Source organism: Balearica regulorum, chromosome 6 (genome assembly GCF_011004875.1).
Source record: "Balearica regulorum gibbericeps isolate bBalReg1 chromosome 6, bBalReg1.pri, whole genome shotgun sequence".
Lineage (NCBI taxonomy): Eukaryota > Metazoa > Chordata > Aves > Gruiformes > Gruidae > Balearica > Balearica regulorum.
In genome coordinates, this window is record NC_046189.1 from 13,050,429 (window position 1) to 13,057,243 (window position 6,815).

The window sequence follows — 6,815 nt, forward strand, 5'->3', positions numbered from 1 at the left end:
GGTGTGATTCAGTGTATTTCAGATAACTACAGTGGAGATGTGCTGATTTAACTCTCTGCTGTCAGTTTCTAAAGCCAGTCTCTCCAGCTGCCTCTATCCTCTGCCAGGGCATGGGTGAGGCTGGATTCTTCCTGGGCAGCTCAGTGTTCTTTGCAATACGAGATGCAGTGGCTGCTGCACGGAAAGAGGACTGCGCCTGGACTTCACACTGAACAGTCCCTTGACTGTCGAGCGGATTCGCATGGCCTGTGATGATGTCTTTACTGAGATGGTAAGGTTATTTTCATTCCTTTTGTGAGCTAGTCAGCTCCTCAGTTCTCTTTAATCTGAATGGACTGTGCACATAGACTAATCAGTGAGCCAAATCTCTTTTCTTCAACATACTACAATTAGCAGAGCTTTGCACTTCATTTAATCAGTGGCTCAGCTATGTTGACAGAGTAACGTGAACTAACAGTTCAGAACACTAGCCTGTGCTGTTTCCTCAGTGGTAATGTTTCCAATTTATATATCTCCTTTAATCTAAAAGCCCTTGAAAGTACTTTTCAGTTTATAGTCTGACTTTGTCTTTAGTGTCACTTTATTTGCATCTCTATGAGGAGCTATGGCTATGTCTAGACACAGAGTAGGTGTGCTCCATCACTCACCCTCTGCTCCTGGTCTAGATTGATTCCACTTTGAACCATGTACCCCAGTTGCCTTCGTCTCTTCCTTGAAAACCAAGGAGATGAAAATACGGGCTGATGTGCATCCAGGTCTTGTCACAACATAGAGTTAGAACACAGGCTGAGTGCACAAGAGCACTCCCAAATACAACATTTTAGATTTATGTTTCCATGCAAGCATCACCATTGACAGTGGCATCCACAGAATCTAAGAGTGTAAATTTAAGATATTCACTGTAAAGGCCTAAATTATCTAGATCCCAGTTACTTCATATAAGCTCATTTTCTGTGTCATGATCTGAGAAGTATTCCTAGAGATGCTTGAGTGAACAAATCCATGATTTTTATAAAAAAGCAGAGGCTACCAATGATTCTTCCCATTGCACAATCCTTTTTCAGCTGGGTTTATGAGAGCCCTCCACCTTGACCTTCAAGTCATGCTATCTCTTCTTTGTTTTCTGGAATGAAGAGATGTTCAGCAGACACTGAAATGATGGGGCCTAAGAAGGACAATGGATTTTATACACCTTGACCTTCTTCCTTGTTTGTTGGGTTATTTTTGGTTTGGGTTGTTGGGTTTTTTTGACAAATACGCAAGATGCCAATTTTCTGCCCATCTCAGGCACTGTAATTACTTTGTAGATTTGACGTGCAGGTTTGAGAATGGTACAGGTCCCCACTCTGAAAGGGCAACATAGTGCCAAGTGTGGCTGGTTTTGACATACCGCTGTCTTCTAATATCTTCCCTTTCACATAGATAGAACAGGTACCCACAACTGATGGACTGTGCCCTTTCATTGAAATTTCCCCCACGGTGACTGAAGTTATTTGGATAACCATCTCTGTGCTTTGTCTCTGCTTTCTTCAAAATGAGAATGGCAAGAAAATGTACCCTCACCCTTGCAGTTTGCTGTGTCTTTCCAGAGTAGTGCCTTCAATCTGGTCATCTTCCACTTCCCTCACTAGAAGGGGTTGGCAGGACAGAGCAGTAGCCTGGTGGAGAGTACTTATTTTTGTAAGACTCTGGGCCAGAGCCAACTTCCCTCCCCCTATCTCTCCTAGTCAACAATGATCATGCAAGATTTTCTTCAGAAAAGAGGGCAAGATGGGAATTGTCTTCTTAATAGCTTCAGCCACTTTGACAGCTTTTTGACTGCACTCATCCTTTTGGCACTGTAAAAGTAGATGCATCTGGAATTGCTTAATACATTGTCACTTGCCCAAAATGTCTGTTTATTTCTAAGTTGAAGAGAAAAAGAGTGAAAAAAAGGAATAAAAAAATGAAAGGAGTAAAGCATAGGAGCAATTATCAAACAGATAAACAGCAAGAGTTTAGCAGCCATTCTCCCCTTAATCCATATCCAGCCAGAAAGCAAACTAAACAATCACTTTGGGGGCCTGGAAAATAGGAGACACCAGACCAAACTGTGACAAGGTTCATTAATTAAAGATTTCAACTTAAAAAGCCCCACGGACCTGAGTTTGAGCAACTGTGTTGTACCCTAGGCTGAAAATTTCTCTATGAAAAGGGACACAAGTTGGGTCAGGCAAACCTGCAGGCCCCTATCTCTTCCAGTGGCAGCCAGCTAGAGACACCCTGACTTCAATGTACCTGGAGGTTGGGGCTGTGAATTCTATCCACTTCTGCTTCCTTCTGTGCAGGATATCCAGCAGTCAAGTCTTTCACAGTGATAGAACGTCTCATTAATAGAAGTCATAACCAAGATCAAGAACCTTTGTGGGCTAGGTGTTGTGCAAACACTTGGTAACAACTTAGAATTTAAATAAGGGTGAAGCTGTTATGCAGCCATCAGGAGCTGATGTTCTATCTCCAGGAATGTCCTCATAAATGTATGATCTCCTTGCAAACATCATGGTCTCCATGACTTAATGCAGTCTCGTTAAACCATGTTGGATAATGGCACCTCATATGTCAGTTCCTCTAATCTGAGCCTTTCAGGCTGTGAGCTCACCTGTGGTATGGAGATATGCGCTTAATTACCTGTTCAATTACAAGAATGCCATTGTTGACTAGAGGTAAGTTGGTTTATTTCACAACCTTTTATAACATGAGAAAGTGGGGATTTGTGTGTGCAATAACATTTAAGTGGCTGATAAGGAACATCCCTTTGTGAATTATAGTAAGTTTTCTTTCCCCTTAGCAAAATGATGTTGCTTTCTTTATATTTTCTTTCAGATTCCAAAAGATAAACCTGGAACCTATAAGCCATGGGCCATCAATATGGATTAATACTGCTTTCCTAAGTATCAAACAACCAGGTGACTCCTTCAGCCACTTACTGACTGAAAGCATTCCTTCAAGTAAAACTGTAATACTTACACACAGAGATATGTCCATCTTTGTAGAACAAGATATAAGCACCAGTTCTATTGTCCTGCCAAGTAAGAAACCTCTTATTGTGAAACATAAATTTCTTTCTAAATCAAATTGTGTTCCATGCTACACTGGAATAGTTCTGGAGTTACCCCATGAACTTCAAAGTATTTGCATGCAATTTTGAAAATATCTGGAATGAAGAGCAGATCACAAATAGTACCATTTTGTCACTTCTACATCCAGTATGAGATTCACAACTGTTATTATCCACTCTTTCTGTTCTTCTAGTACATGAAAATCCCAAAGATCAGGACTAGACACTGTACAAATTAGTGATGGGCAATGTATCAATATTACAGTAGAACAGAGATTCTAAAAGTACATACTGCCAAATGTTTTCTAGGCACTGATATATTATAACACTCTGTATAGCTCTTTGCTTCCTGGCAGCCCATCCCAGGCCTGCTCCATACCATTAGATCTCTCTGAACCACTATCAGCTTTGATCTCTCTCAGAACTGGAATATAACGACTGCTATTCACTGTGTTGTCAGCGCTCACTCTTCCTCTCTTTTGCCTTACCCACAGTTTTGCTCCTTCTTTCCAGCAAAATGGTGAAGTAGGACATAGCTGATGCATTCATTTTATTGCTTTGGTAATAGGTAAGGAGAGGGCAGAAGGTGAGGGAGGTATACTGGAGGTAGGAAGGGTTAAATAGCAGGACAGGTTCCCAGTACCAGCTTTGAAGTTCATAACAGAGGTGAGGATTTCTGGGATAACATACATTAGTGACCAAAGATATAGGGGGACAGACCACCACATCTGTTAAAACTCATGGTCTTCTTATCTAAAATACTCAATTTGAAATGGGGTTGCCCATTGCAACCATCAGCACGTATGCATGGTGGATGTGCAGCAGGTGACTGGGATGAGAAGGTGGAAGGGAGCAGGGCTGACAGGAAGCAATGACAATAGAAGTTCATCCTTAAAAATAGGTGTGTCAGCTCACAGTTTAACTCAGCTGTGCCAAACAACATTACTGGCACCCTGACAGACATTGCTTTAGAAAGGAAGTTTTATAGTGATGCAGTGGCAGCTATACGAGTCTTGATGGAGCATTTCCCCATGAGAAGAGACTGAAAAGCAAATGCAAAGGTGTTTGAGAGGGAGAAAAGGAAATGGCTGAGCTGAGCTGAGCCAACATAGGTATATGTACAAATCAATATTCAACTTTCACATTTGATAGTTCAAAGCAATAAAATGAACAGTAAGGACACATTTAACAACATCATTGTGTACACAAAACATTAGCATAAGAAATAACTCTGGAGATACTCAATAGGTATTGCATTAGTTCAGATCCTGAACTCATTCATATATAGACTTTTTCATTTACTTTAAGAGTGAGAGTACAGGCTTAAATTAGCATAGTACAGAAGAGAGTGTGACCTGCACACACCCTCAAATAAGTTATATTTAATATAAATCTGTAGAGGTACAAGATCTTTTTCCTTTACAAATAAATTAATATTACAAGTAACGAGGAAATTGCTAGCTTATGTTGGTAATGTTTTCCTCTTCATTTCTCTTGGTAAATTGTGAGAGTCTGCAGCTAACAGGAAAAGCTCAACTGACAATATGCTTTGCAATTTTGTAATATCAAAGACTTCAAGGAGCTGACAGCAGGAACTATCATGTCTTTGTGCTCCTTTCTTTAAAATACAATTTTCATAATTTGTGATTTATCTTCTTGGCTTTTTATTTAATTGTGATTTAGACAAATGCCCTCATTTTAGAATGAGTACCAAAGTAATCAGTGCCTTGGGTTTAGAATGAATGAACAAATATTTGCAGGATATCCAGCTGTCAGTTCAAAATCCTCCCTCTGAATGTGATCTCCCTTAGGGTATTTTTGAATGTGGTATTTTGGGGATTTCATTCGGCTGTTAACTGGAATTTGCTTAAATATGTCTTCAATAAAAGCAAACTTGTAAGGCACTGTCCTGCTATTTTGTGACACTGTGATCTATAACCAGTACTGTTTCAAGGAAAAAACAGTAATGAAAATGGTGTGAGATGAAATCTGGGGAGATCTAACACTGGATAGACTGTCTAAGGCCAGTTACCGGAGGGGTCCTTAGTGTGTGCGTGTATATATATCTATATGTACATTTCCCACTAACGGACCTTCATGCTAATCAGTCAGAGAGGGGAACAGGGCAAGGCCGTTGGTGCTGTTTGTGTTGCATGAGTGCAGAGTGTTTCTGTGTCGATCTGTGTGGCTGGCTGTATTTATATGTATATAGTATTACACATGTATTTGCACGTTTGCTTGTTGAGAATACATGCTCAGCCCTGCTACTGGTTGGACCTCTGTTGGGCTGATGCAGCCCCTAACATATTCATCTGAAGAAATTGCATTTATTGCAATTGAGGCTCTCATAAGCACGGAAGAGTCATCTTGTGTAACTGAGATAAATTGTATCATATTTCCAGGTGCAAATACAAGCACTCTAGCTCCAGAAAGGATGGTGGTTTCATTTCCACATTCATGTGTCCATACATGGCAAGCATAGGCTTACTTTTTCCTTATTTTTAAAGCTTTCCATTTTTTGTATACCCAGAGTATATCTGTCTCGCAGAATGAACAAAATATTGATTCTACTACTTCCAAGTTTTATTCTAGTTTTAACCTGTAAGGGTGGCATAACTAAATGAACGCTGAGCTGAGTGAGTGTGCAACACCTGTAGACCAGGCAAGAATGGACAGTGGAAGGTAAGCAGCCTGACTGGAGATATGTCCTTCCTTTAAGATAATCAATTGAATAAGACAGCAGGATCAAATGCAAGCTAACCAGTTCTGCTTGGATGAAAGAATTCCACAGATAAAAGCTAAGATTCTTCTTTTCCAGGCTTCAAATGTAATCTTTTCTACCTCTTGTAGGGATAGATAAGGAATGCCTATTTGCTTTCCTAAACACAGATATATTCAGGGATAAGGTTTTCAAATAAAGTCTACTAAAAGAATTACCAGAATTGGTGTGTTCCCCAGATTGTGAGTGGCTAATGCAGATCACTTACAACACTGTATAAGAACATCAAAGGACACCACTTCTCCTTGCATTCTTCTGCAAAATTACAATTTAGCTGAGTGGTGTGATAACCTCTCTGCTAGGCCAGACAAGACAAAAAGAAAATATTCACAGCCAAGGAGAAGGTTTGTTGGGATAAAAAAGAACTAGGACTGGGGATGACCTTAATTTAAAAGTCATGGTTGTACAGGTGACCCCTTTCCACTCCTGAAGTACAGCAACTTGCTCTGTTTATACACCTGCTAACTGGTCATTTCAAGAGCTTTAGTCAAAGGAACATTATACTTTACACCTGGTGGAACTTTGGCAGCTGTGTAAGGTCTAGAGGGAAGCTTGAGATCTCTAGGTTAGCTTGCCCCTTTTGGGGAGTTGCAATTGCATTTTCTGTCCTATATGAGCACGGGAAGTATGTTGCATGTTATATTCAGTCTGGTAAACATTTCCAGTTACATGTTGGTGTGTGAGTTTGGCAGTGTATGTTTTTTAGACAATACTTAAAGGACCTACACTAACGTACTGGTTTTGTTTATGCTGCCTGCTAATAAACAGACTGCTCCACAGCCTGAAGATAGGATGAGACCTGTTATTATAACTGCTAGTGAAAGAACCTGTGTTTTAACTGCAGTAGAGGAGGCCTGCACTTCTGGAAGTAAGGAACTTTGTTCTATAGCAGATGTGAGTAGCTTTTAACTTATAATTCTACCTGTATAGACTAGGATA

At 40.2% G+C, this 6,815-nt stretch overlaps 1 pseudogene; it reads left to right on the forward strand.

Moving 5' to 3' along the window:
• The window catches only part of LOC104636972 (aldehyde oxidase 2-like), a 46,081-nt pseudogene extending 40,868 nt beyond the window's left edge, over window positions 1-5,213 (forward strand).
• Window positions 5,214-6,815: the final 1,602 nt, after the last annotated feature.